The sequence below is a fragment of the Polyodon spathula genome, chromosome 4 (assembly GCF_017654505.1).
Source record: "Polyodon spathula isolate WHYD16114869_AA chromosome 4, ASM1765450v1, whole genome shotgun sequence".
Lineage (NCBI taxonomy): Eukaryota > Metazoa > Chordata > Actinopteri > Acipenseriformes > Polyodontidae > Polyodon > Polyodon spathula.
Genome location: NC_054537.1, coordinates 20,288,250 through 20,300,420, shown reverse-complemented (window position 1 = coordinate 20,300,420; position 12,171 = coordinate 20,288,250). Strand labels below are relative to the sequence as shown.

The 12,171-nt window shown below is 37.1% G+C and overlaps 1 protein-coding gene across 3 annotated transcripts in view; it reads left to right on the top strand.

The window, feature by feature from the left end:
• Nucleotides 1-12,171, top strand: part of LOC121314300 (sodium/potassium-transporting ATPase subunit beta-1-interacting protein 3) — a 150,534-nt gene that overhangs the window by 123,116 nt on the left and 15,247 nt on the right. The gene's annotated exons all lie outside the window — the stretch shown is intronic.

The following is a 12,171-nucleotide window of genomic DNA, read 5'->3' as shown; positions in this document are numbered from 1 at the left end:
AAATAGCCTCTGCTGTTGCATATTGTTCTTGACCTGCAGCTGTATTGAATGAGAATGAATGTACTGAGCTGACTATGCATGTTTCATTTAAAACTAGTTACAGCTGCTTAGCCGAGGCTCTATTTTTCATTATTTAGAAGCAGTAGAACCTCCTGTTTTGGTATTGGAAAATTAATGATAGGGTTAATTTACCCTAAATAAAAGGGAGAAGGTGGGAAAGTGGTGGTTAGTGGAGTTAAGTGATGTTGTGTGGTGTGTTGGGGGCTGTCCCTCCTATTGAATTGAAGTTTCAAAACTCTAAAATTGGCACACAAAAAATAACAGATGCAGGAAATCAATTTATTTATTTATTTAGGGAAATAAAACATTTGATAATACTTAAAGTAAGCTGTAGCTAACAAAATAACCATCAATTTTACTTGCTTTGCATTTCAATGAGCTACATCGTTCTCAAATACTCACGTTTGAAAGAGAACATGTATTTTCATCTCATCACATAGTATCTGATATTACTTTGGGTTAAAGAAAGTTATATGCTTTATTATCAGGGTAGATGTTACAACTTGCACTTCCTGGGCCCTTTTTGTTACTGGATGAAATCATGTCAGTCAATAAAGGAAGCAGCTGGTTTGTTAATAAAAGTAAAAAAGTCATTGAAGGGGTGGGGATAATTTCAACCTCTGGGTGACCAAGCAAACTGGAGCACAGACATAGATTTATTTAACCAAGTGTAGTACCAGATCGTGTTTTAAAATAAAAATACTTGTTTATTAGAACATGTGTTTCTCCCAAAACTGGACATCGGAGAACTATATAATGAGTAGAACAACAGGAAGCATTTATGGGTTATTTTGTTGGTTACCCTCACTTAAAGTGATGTGGAAACGTCTTGGAAATAAGCATGCCCTTTGATTGCTCTAAACTGGATATCCACATGACAGAGTCGTAATCTGTAATGACAACCGCTGAATGTGTTCATTTGGCCTGCAGTTTCACATTAATTGGGTACCTACATGCCAAAGCGATCAAACTAACCCAGTTACTATACTGAGAAGACTTGTCATTTACAACATTAGGATAACAATACTGGTTAACTTTGGCTTGTGGGTGTCCAGTTAATTCAGTTTTGGGTGGGAATGATGTATCTGTTGCATCAGGGAAGGTTTCTTTAAAAAAATTAATTAATAAAATAAAATAAGGACAGGGCAACCAAGGACAAGCGTTTTATCTTAGTGTTTAATCTGATAGATTAATATTTTATTCTGCCTGCATGCACCCCAGGGGAATGCTATATGCAAGTTTTTTGGAAAATGGAGAAAACATGATGAGAGTGTTACCTTTTTTAAACCCTGCCTTTGTACTTACATGAGTGATCTGAGGCATAACAAGCCTGTTCAATTGTTTCAAGAGGGAGTAAAATGTGTGCCAGTCACTTGTGGTTCCACATATAATTACTAAATTAAAAGCTACTGACTGGTGTTTATGTGTATTAACCAAGCTGGTGGGATACCATCTGCTTTGCCTATCCAGCCCCCCATCCCTCCCCTTCTACCCACCACCCTTTATTGAAAAGCTAGACTATTTAAATGTAAAGTTCATGTGGGTATTCAAAAGGCAGTGCACAGTTTTAAAAACTGTCAGCACATCAAGAACCTCTTTTGAATTTGTCCGTAATCCCAGAGCAATCATGGGAAGCATATATTGGCAGTCATACAGCTGCTGTCCTCCCTGATCCCCAAGGAAAACACATTGCAATTCTGGAATTAGCAGCTTTATAGTTTAACAAGCAGAAATCCCCCAGTAATCCATACTCTACAAAGAAAACCGGGATATACTGGAAACCTTTTGCAGCAGTGTTGTACCAAGGATTAAAAACTTGGCTTTTGTAGCTGGGAAGCCTGGTACTTGTGATTATAGACAGTGGTGCCATTAAGCACCATTAATAGTATAGACCCAATTTTTTCTTATGCCCGGGCAAAACTGACACAATTTTATTAGTTCCTGTAGATAATTACTATTAAGACTGCCTTAAATGTATACACAGATCACCACACCTACATAGCTTCACCTGCAGTGAAGGAGACAAATCCTCAAAGTTTTTTTGTTGATTATTTAAAAAAATAAAAAGGTTTTAAGATCCTTAATGTGGGAAGTATGAATGGGCTGGTATAAAATGTCCATGGTATTGTAATGGTAAAAAAAAAAAAAAACATTTCATTGTTAACATCCTGACAATGTTTTACACTTATAACTTTGAAGACTGTTTCAATGCTATTTTCAAAATGGCTGCTCTAGTGCACTGACAGTGTAAGGATTATTGCCCACATCGTCAAACATGTGATTTAGAGGTCAGGCCTCAAACCCCAGTGCACTAGAGCAGCCATTTTGAAAAGAACATTGAAACACTTTATAGTTATGTGTGTAAAAAGTTGTCAGGATGTTAACAATAAAAAGAAAAATGACAGGTATGTTATTTAAACAGTTGTAGCAACACATGGGGACGTGTAACACTGTATTTTCTGGTACCCTGCTACTTACTCTTTAACAAACATGGTAAGATGTGTATATTGAAGCCCTTACGGAGCCTCACTGGACCTTAACAATAAGTGCAGAATGCAAATTAATGCTTAGGAGGTGTAATTTTATCTGTATCAGTGCTGTGTGTGTGATTCCTTAAATAATCATAGATATGTCCTTGTTTTCTTGATGGTTTAATTTCCATATTTTCTTTAAGTGTATTTATCATCTACTGAAAACAGAAAAAGATATAATAAATAAGCAGAGACTGTACTTTACTGCCAAACTGAAGTCAGTAAAATGGACTGATATCTAGAACTTGGTTGAAGGATCCTTTCAGAGGTGTAGTGCTATATTTAGAAGTGAGAGGTTGCTATTATCTACCCATCTCACTGTCCTCCTGTTGCAGCCACTTAAGAGCAAATGAGACTGACATTTTGAAACAGAAGTATATCTGTTTGCAAAAAAAGATGCGTGTAAGGCCACAGGTACCCTTTATTTGTTTGTTGCATTATACTTCTAAAGGTAAGAACTGTTCCAATTATTGCATCTGTTTGTAAAATGATCACACCTCAGCACAGCGTTGATATAGGTTCCCTTCACCTCTCTTACTCATTCTAGACTATAGTCTTTTTCTTTATTTATCTCTCAAGGGTTTCTTACGGCTGTTGTATTATTTGCTTATTTTTATGGGTTATACACATGTATATCTATCTATCTACATATATTAATAGGAGCAAAACAGTTCAATATTCTACATGTGAAGTATGGAAACGGTGCTCTCCCTGCCCAAAAAGGGAGGGGTCGGCGCTCCCTCCCTAGCACTACACCCCTTTACTATGCATTGACTGTACTGTAAAGGTTAAGACCAGGTATTGGTAGAGAAAAATAATCTACAAAGATAACTGATGTATTCCAATTTATAAACAGAAGAGCAAGATTAGCAAGCTCTTACCCTCCAAGATGTATTATATATTACAGGGATGTAAATAAGTCTCCCATTGCATAGCAGTTTGATCCTGTGCTGATTTTGCTATGACTTTGATAAAACACCTGAGCTTGTTCCCTACACACAGGAGCTAATCGAGCTCACAGTAAAACCTGGAATGGGTGAAATTGCTATGCAAAAGGCATCTTAGTTCCATCTCTGTATTATACATAAACAAACAAGAACCAGGGATATCCCCTTCTAAAGTAACGCAAACCACTGTGCTTTCCAGTACTTCTGTGCTCTTACTGTAGGTCGGTTATATAGCACTATAATTGAGAGAGTTTGTTAGTTGTTAGCTTTGTCTTCTAGGGGTTTTAGAGATTAGGGGGAATCAGGAGATAAAACATGTTCTATTGAATCTTACAATGCTTATCTAGAGAGTGCTCAGATTTACATTTCAGTGTTTTAAGCTTATACCCTGTGTCCTTGGTGATCATTGGGTAATAATAATAGATTTAGATACTGGACACTAGTAAGATACCGTACTTGGGTTCTCGAGGACACATGCTCTTGTTTAAAGCTTCTTATATTGCTTTGACCCGATACATTTTGAAAATGTTTTTTTTGTATAACGGACTAGAACTACTGACTTCTGCGTTGAAGAGCTCACCTTATGATTTCCATTCCATTCATGCTGATTTTAAACTCAGCACTCTCCAAGATAAGCCCAACTAAGACGTAGCTTTACAGTAACTAATGTGATCCATTTGCATTTCCATCCATTTGAGTTTCTTTCCATCTGATGATTTAGATATCCTTCTGTCTGGTGTTGATGTCTAAAATGTAATGCTGGCTGCAGAGAACAACTTATTTTGCCTCCCTGGCACATCAGCACACACAAAGGCTGTGATGCTGGCTCCAGGTATCAACCTCAGTGCAGTCTCCCCAGCGCCTCAGCATGACAACAATCTGGACTGAGCTGAGTAGGGTACATTTCTGGGGTCTTCAAGTGGGCACCTTCCATCCTTGGTGTTTCGTCGACTAGCGCACAACACCTCAAGAGGGCTTGACGGTGACTCTGGAGTCCCAGCATCACCGCCATCCATGCCCCACTCAGGTAAGCCTAGCTGTCTTACCTGTGCATCAGTGTTGCTTTCTTTCTATTGTGCCTGAAATCCCCAACCAGAATCTTTCCGTCTCAACCACAACCAGTTGCTGCTCCTCTCTGCTGCTTCAGATAAGTTCTTCACTGTGTGGTGCAACTCTAAACCACTGAATCCATCGCCTCTGAGAAATCAGGTTGTAGAGTGTGCCACAAATCCTTGACAGTCCACCTCCACTGGGTAAACCCAGACTCTCCATCCTTGCTGTTCTGCTTCAGCAGCTAGTTGAGCATACCAACTAGCTACAGCCACAGACACAAACCTGGAGTTCCAGGTCTTTGCTAACTGCAGATCTTGAGCTAGTCCTTTGTGAAGTACTCTCCGTTCTCATATCCATTTTCTTTCCTAAGTCGTTAACTGTGTTGTCTAACATTGAGTCATGTTCCGCCTCCGCTCTTACAAACTCTAGGGGTATTTTTCTCTTTAGTTTTATAGAAGCCTTGGGTGGTTGTCTCCAGCATATTGTTCCCCTTAAAAACACAGAACTGGATACTGCCGACAAGGTTAACTAACACCTGCCAGCCCCAATGGGGTCTCTTTCCTCCTGTCAGCTGTGCTCTCCATGCTATCACGAGGTCTTCCCCTTGTTGCCAGCTGCACTATTCACAGCAGTCACTGGATGTATCCAGATTTCCATTACATGAGAGTAGATATTAAAACTTCATGATGATTTTAGACTCGGCTCTCGCTAAGCACCAACTTACAGATTTCAATGTCATGGACCATATTTTTGTACTATATACAAATAAATAAATTTCCCTTTCATGTTACTCAAGTGTTTCTTCTTCAAGTAATATTTTTTTTCATATGTATAAAGCTGACAAAAACAAATTAACTTGTTTTCAATAAAATCTACAGCAAATGTACAGCATGTATTTGCTTCCATGAAGATACATTTCAAGGATGTTATAAATACTTAAGCTCTTAAAGCTTAAGCTCTCATGTTGGATGGATACGCTATTCTGGCCTGGCTGAACACACTTACTAAAATGCTTATGGCCCAAGACTTGAAATGTTATTCAAGGAGATCTGAACCCTGTATGAGTAAAAGAGCTTTAAAATGGCTGGCACAGACTGCATTAAAAAATAGTTTGCTGTAAGTGTGACAGTCTGGTTTGATTGAAATCGAATTATTTATGGCCAGTTTGCTTGTCTCTTGTCTGGTTAGAGTATATGCAGTGAGAATATCTGTTAAATTGTATTGGCTGCATTGATAAAGCATTCAGTGAGAATTGAGTGGGAACTTCAGCCCAGCCGTAGATGGTCAGTGCGACTGACAAAGTACGCATAGGTTTTTGAATATTAGTCATATAACTGGGATAAACCTATTTCCTAAATACAAATATTAATTTTATATATATCTATATATATATATATATATATATATATATATATATATATATATATATATATATATATATATATACAGTGGCTTGCGAAAGTATTGACCCCCCTTGGCATTTTTCCTATTTTGTTGCCTTACAACCTGGAATTAAAATGGATTTTTATTTGGATTTCATGTAATGGACATACACAAAATAGTCCAAATTGGTGAAGTGAAATGAAAAAAATAACTTATTTAAAAAAATTCTAAAAAATAAATAACGGAAAAGTGGTGCGTGCATATGTATTCACCCCCTTTGCTATTAAGCCTCTAAATAAGATCTGGTGCAACCAATTACCTTCAGAAGTCACATAATTAGTTAAATAAAGTCCACCTGTGTGCAATCTTAGTGTCACATGATCTGTCACATGATCTCAGTATATATAGATCTGTTCTGAAAGCCCCAGAGTCTGCAACACCACTAAGCAAGGGGCACCACCAAGCAAGCGGCACCATGAAGACCAAGGAGCTCTCCAAACAGGTCAGGGACAAAGTTGTGGAGAAGTACAGATCAGGGTTGGGTTATAAAAAAATATCCAAAACTTTGAACATCCCACGGAGCACCATTAGAGCCATTATTAAAAAATGGAAAGAATATGGCACCACAACAAACCTGGCAAGAGTGGGCCACCCACCAAAACTCATAGACCAGGCAAGGAGGGCATTAATCAAAGATGCAACAAAGAGACCAAAGATAACCCTGAAGGAGGTGCAAAGCTCCACAGCGGAGATTGGAGTATCTGTCAATAGGACCACTTTAAGCCGTACACTCCACAGAGCTGGGCTTTACGGAAGAGTGGCCAGAAAAAAGCCATTGCTTAAAGAAAAAAATAAGCAAACATGTTTGGTGTTCGCCAAAAGGCATGTGGGAGACTCCCCAAACATATGGAAGAAGGTACTCTGGTCAGATGAGACTCAAATTGAGCTTTTTGGCCATCAAGGAAAACTCTACGTCTGGCGCAAACCCAACACCTCTCATCACCCCGAGAACACCATCCCCACAGTGAAGCATGGTGGTGGCAGTATCATGATGTGGGGATGTTTTTCATCGGCAGGGACTGGGAAACTGGTCAGAATTGAAGGAATGATGGATGGTGCTAAATACAGGGAAATTCTTGAGGGAAACCTGTTTCAGTCTTCCAGAGATTTGAGACTGGGACGGAGGTTCACCTTCCAGCAGGACAATGACCCTAAGCATACTGCTAAAGCAACACTCGAGTGGTTTAAGGGGAAACATTTAAATGTCTTGGAATGGCCTAGTCAAAGCCCAGACCTCAATCCAATTGAGAATCTGTGGTATGACTTAAAGATTGCTGTACACCAGCGGAACCCATCCAACTTGAAGGAGCTGGAGCAGTTTTGCCTTGAAGAATGGGCATAAATCCCAGTGGCTAGATGTGCCAAGCTTATAGATACATACCCCAAGAGACTTGCAGCTGTAATTGCTGCAAAAGGTGGCTCTACAAAGTATTGACTTTGGGGGGGTGAATACTTATGCACACTCAAGTTTTCTGTTTTTTTGTCTTATTTCTTGTTTGTTTCACAATAAAAAATATTTTGCATCTTCAAAGTGGTAGGCATGTTGTGTAAATCAAATGATACAAACCCCCAAAAAATCAATTTTAATTCCAGGTTGTAAGGCAACAAAATAGGAAAAATGCCAAGGGGGGTCAATACTTTCGCAAGCCACTGTATATGAAAGAATATATATGATATATATATATATATATATATATATATATATATATATATATATATACATATGTGGTGTGTACAGTAGAACAAGATTGTTGTTCTATTTGACGAATTCCAATTACAATAAAAAAAAAAAAAAAAAAAATCCAATTAAAAAAAAAAAAAACATTTTTTTTTTTTATTAAGACATTATTGAGAGTATCAGAATCTAGGCTAAAGGGTCTTTTTCACGTGTACATGATGTATATGTAGGTGATCTACCTTGTCATCATACAGATAATTTGGGGTTTCAGCTGTGGCTTGGGGATGTATGTTAAAATATTTTAGTTTGGACATCAGAGATATGTTCTACTCCCGTGGTTCATCCTTTTCTCTTAAGACAATCTGAATATTTATCAAAAAATAGAAACATGGATACTTGCATGGCTAATTGAAGCTAACTGGATGTTTTTGATAATGTTATCAAAATAAGAATGCAACCTTTAACTTTTGTTTTTTCGACCACAATTCCTACGAAGTGACTGAAGTCTTTATGCCAACTTTGTGAGCTTGAAGGCTCTCAGAATTATTATCGACTGGTTTGCCATCTATGCTGACTCTTGCCAGAATCCTGCTAACCCCCCATTAAAATTAGAAATTAATTTTAACATGGCCTTGAAGTGAACTCCTACAGCTGCTGCTGCTTTATTATTTAGTTTATTTTTGCTGAAATCAGATATTTTACTGCAGCAAACATATAGCATAGGTTTTTATAATTGAGTTACTGTGGAGAAACCCAATCATCATAACAGCTCGGTTGAAACAACAGCTTGTAAATTTAATTACATTCTTATCTTACGACAGGATAAAACAAGATCTTATAAAACGTAATTATTAACAAGCGAATTGAAACAATGACTAACGCTGTAGATGCATGTGAAGCAGACCGGCAGTAAAATCTACTTGATTTGAAATGGTCCTTTGTAGTATTTCTTTTTTTTAATTTATTTACTCTGTTCTGGGGAGTTATATTTTTCAATTATTTATTTATTTTCTTACAGGTACAGCTTTGTCCAAACGTTTTGCATCACCCTATAGAATGAACAAATTTTGCTTCATAAAGTCAAATGAAACCTGCTGAATAATGTTACATTAATATACATATTCAATTACATAGCACTTTGCAGTTTTCCAGATACTTAATGAAAAACTGACAACTGGAAAATGTGACATTTTGAAATCTAACATGAAATACTGTACTACTATTATGGCTTTGCGGTATAATTTTTTTTAGTTATTTGATTACGTGATGCTAAATAAAAGATCAACATTATGTTCATGACATTTTTTTTTTTTGTTTTAATTATGTCTCAATCCTAAAATACTAACTAATGGAAAATTTTTGGCCACAGCTGTATAATAGGGTTAGTGTAACATGGGGCAATATCATAGAGCGAGGATATTTACTTTTTTCAAGGGATTTCTCTTTGGGAATACTTTTTGGAGAATTAAAAAAAGCCTGCAGTTGTCTGTTTATCAGCAGAACAGACAAAGAATGGGGCTTCAGCAGCTGCAGTGCAGCTTGCCTCCCACTGTGCCACTAACAAAGACAGAGCAAACCAAAGGGTGCTTAAGAGGAACAAGTGCAGGGTGCAATCCCTGCAACTAACTTGATTTAAAATAAAAACTGCATCTGTTTTGGCAGACTACTGACCTCTGCTGAGCAGCCACTCTTCTTTGCACTAATATTTTGATGCCCGACTTCAGCTTCCTAGTAGTCTGTGTTCTTGTACACCAAAGATTGGTTGAGATCACGCTGGAGCACGCTTTCTGATCCGGAGGAGTCATAAAAGCTGTATTCTAGGAAGCAGTCTTTACTGCAGATTTCTAGATTTCTAGGCTCCCTGAAGGAATAGCAGGCAGTAGTTGAGGAATCATCATGCCCCAAAGTCATTTTTACACCGTGTCGAATCATTGCCCTCCTGGCTACTTACACTCTCTCGCCCATACGTTACAAGGAGCTTTCGAGCATCCATGTTGTTCACCCAACAAGAGCCAATAATGTTAGCACTTAAAACCATGTAAGCAGACATAATACAAAGCTGGCAGTAGTAATAATCATATAAATCTCTTTGCAATCAATTTTACCTGCTTTTGAAATAAAACTTTAAACGAATTATCAGAGGAATAACTGTTTTTACTTACTTGATAGAAAATGTGATGCCCAAGATTCCCGTAATGCTGCTATAGTGTGTATTGTTGCTACCTGAGAATGTGCAACCACAGGATTCAATAGTATGATCAGTCTGTAGACTCTGCTACTGGAGTAGTCTGTTATGGTAGGTGTTTCTGTTTATTTGTTCAACCACAGCGGTTTGAAATTAATGCTTCTAGTTGTCTTTGAATACAGGATTATGTCTATCACCACCTGACAGGAGGAAACCAGCAGGGACCACTTGGTTTAGAAAATCAGTAACTATGGGCTACACTCCAATCAGCCCTCCACAAATTAGTAATTAACAAGACAGTCAGCCAGGTTTGTGGAAGCATTACATTATAAATTAAAAAGCAGTTTTGTTTATCAAGTTGGAAAGGAATTTGTGTCAGTATATACACTGTATTTTCTTAGTTGCACAGTGCAGATGGAGTAGGATGTTATAATTTAATTTATTTAGGTAATTGTATTCATGCAATACCTGGCTAGAGTGGATAAGATTGAGTTGCACAACTCAAGAACATGTTTTTTTTTTTTTTTTTTTTTTTACAGATATTGGTATTGTACAATAGGGAGAGAGACCAAAATGAAGTGATATTCTCTTAGTCATAATAATCACAAAATAACAACAACTCTGAAAGAAGCAAATAACCGCTAATAACAGCTAATACAAAATTCCCCTAAAATTATTGATTATGAGTATGTCTCATCATGAATATTAAAACTTTAAAATGTGCGTGCTCTCCACCAGTGAGATATTATTTTCCTTGCTATTCAGAATGAGAAAAGTATTAAAAAGACCTGTTGAAACCAACGCATAGTGTACAGCAGAAGATGGACATGCACCAGATACGGCTGTTTTGTTTTGTGATTGAATACAAACAGTTCTCGTTTCTTATCAGAAACAGGTTGTATTTTCATTATAACATTATAAAACATGATGTTACTTATTACCCCTTCTGTCTCAGTTGTCGACTTTGCTGCCGTGAGTACAGACTTGAGATTGTGCCAAACAGTTTAAGCATGTTTTAAGATAATTATGAATATTGTGGTGCTTTTATAGTTCAACCCTAGATGGGATCAGTGGTCACACTGCCCACCTTATTGGGGAGGTTAGGTGCTCCAGATCCAGCTGTGTTTATCATGTATGTGCATGTACTGTATAAGGTTGCTGAATGTTGTTTTACAACCTATTGATAAGCGTATCAATAAACAGTATTCCCTTACTTGATGTGTCCTGCTTTTAACTGAAAAACATTAACGCTGTGGTAGACAAACATGGCACCTCTGCAAGAATTGTGCTTTATAAGAGGGAATATCCCAATTTCTGGAAGTTCATGTCCTGAAACCAAACCTCAGGTGACCGCCGCATTGTCCAGTGGATTTTACAAGTGCTCTCATAGTTTCCTTTTAATCTTTCTTCTTTCTTCATATGTCTTGTATATAGCTTACATTTGTACTTTTACATCATTTATTTTTAGCAAAGGCATTGGCAAAAATGATGAAGGCTAAAAATGTAATCCTCTTTGAAACCATATGTGCTCTTTATCAGTTTGCTATTATCAATACATTATTCTGGATTGTTGTAAAAAAGTTTGCAATGGCATGAATCAGGTATCCCAAAGTCATTGACTCAATTGAGTAATGGTGACACGGGTTATTTGATTAATATATTCATATTGCTTCTGACCTAGTTTTTCTTGTGAATTTTGTAGTCATTGATTGAATAATTATTGATGAGCAGGGTGGCCTTGTATCACTTGTATACAAGTATTGTTTTTTTTCTTCTTCTTCTTTGGTATAACTGTATACAGTAATACTTGAGGATGATTCAAATGAAAATGTTTATGAAAGTTTTCTTAATATTTAGCTTCAAGTTATATAACAGTATAGTTGGAAGTCAACAATTGTTTCTATGTAGTATGCGAGACAGACAATTAGAACCAGCTCATTCCTATAGAAACAGCGGCTCAACCCATCTCTTGACCTCTCAAACTGCTTAACCAGTCACATTTATAGAAGAACAGCATACAGAAGGGAAATACAATGCCGTTTTAATTTTGGGAAAAGCAATGGGAGAGATATTAAAATGTTTAGCATTAACGTTAGGTGAGGAATCTCAGCCATATAATGTATGCCTGAATTAAGTTAAAATGCTGTAATGATACACATGGTAAATGTGTTTTTCTAGCGAAGTTAATAAGAGATTATGGGACATTGTATTTTCTCCTCCAACAACTTATTTTTTTTTACATGCATGTCACCTTTGCTAGAAGACACATTTTAG